This window comes from Acyrthosiphon pisum, chromosome X (genome assembly GCF_005508785.2).
Source record: "Acyrthosiphon pisum isolate AL4f chromosome X, pea_aphid_22Mar2018_4r6ur, whole genome shotgun sequence".
NCBI lineage: Eukaryota > Metazoa > Arthropoda > Insecta > Hemiptera > Aphididae > Acyrthosiphon > Acyrthosiphon pisum.
In genome coordinates, this window is record NC_042493.1 from 99,428,128 (window position 1) to 99,429,603 (window position 1,476).

The following is a 1,476-nucleotide window of genomic DNA, read 5'->3' on the forward strand; positions in this document are numbered from 1 at the left end:
GTCATTTTTTGATTTTCTCAATAGTTATTTAATGTCACGGGAAAAACCACCGACAAATTACAAAAAACCTCTAAAAATGGGATTTTAATTTCTAACGCTTTGTTTATCACCATAGACAATAAACAAAATAGAGAATATAAACAAAAAATATATTTCAATATTAATTCAACTTACGGGCTATAATAAATAATAACAATATAAAATATCCAGACTGACAAACCATTTCCGCTCAGAATCGTTTTCCTTTTACAATGATATTATACCATTGAATTCAAGTGTAATACAATCCATCATAAATTGACCCACTTGTAACCTACTGTACAGTAGAGCGACATCCACTTACCTGCTTTTTTAAATTTGTTTTGTATACATATTATTATTTAATACCAATTAAAAACTCGAAAATTTTAAATCGTCTTATAAATATGGTATATTTATTTAATAAAGAGTAATTGGGTGGTGTGGGAGGCTTTGCCCCCCACGGCTCTGTTTTCTGAAAATTATCTGGACCCTCCCCATAACAAATTCCTAAATACGCCACTGCCACCTCCTGAACACTACCGTGTACGTTTGTATCCGTATAGATGTTATATAAATATAAGATAAAGTCTATAGAAAAATTAGAATTAGTACAGAGTATTTGCACTACGCAGACACTGATTTCTCGGGCAGACGCTTTTCGTACTGTCCTAAAATTTATATGTGAACTTAATTACTTTTTACTTTAATAAATCACTTATATCTAACTTGTGCAACTTGTCTCTCTGCAACCTTTTCTCCTATTCTAACCATCAACGTCGACGAACTCAAAAATATAAACGGGTAGTGAGGGACGACTACAAAGCGATAACAGCCTCAACAAAATTACGGTTGCTGGTAACTGATTCAATATCGGTTTTCTAAAAGCAATAATTGTATTAGGTACACCTTTGTAGTATGATTTATGAATAGTTTTGAGAGGTTCAATATTAAAGTAGATACTAGCTTATCATTATTAATTATGTAGCTAAAATAAATTTAACATATTAAAGTTCATAAGCAGGGCTCGTTACTTCATGCACTAAAAAATGCATAAATAAGCATGCATTCATGCACTAAAAATTGTCAAAATATGCATTAAAATATGCACTAAAAAGTTCGAAAATATGCATTTATATGCTCTAACATTTTTAAATTATGCACTCAAAATATGCATTATGTTTATGTAAAAAAATCATGAAAAAGTTTTAAAATAATAAGAATTAATCCATAAATTTAAAAAAATTCAAATTCCTCCACAAAATTTTGCAAACGGCCCGCAAACTGTTTGTTTTTCTTTCGGCATTGTTAAAATAAAATATGAATGTGTACAGTAGTAACCTACCAATACCTCACATGAAAACACTAAAACAGGAAATTTAATGGATAAACGCATACGACTCATACGAGTAAACTCATCGGCGAGTGTAAGAAAAACTATAATTGTAGAGTNTAAGC

General features: G+C 30.3%; 1 long non-coding RNA gene across 1 annotated transcript in view; it reads left to right on the top strand.

Annotated features, from left to right (window-relative positions):
• LOC103308458 overlaps positions 1–1,476 on the top strand; it is a 9,610-nt gene that overhangs the window by 197 nt on the left and 7,937 nt on the right. The gene's annotated exons all lie outside the window — the stretch shown is intronic.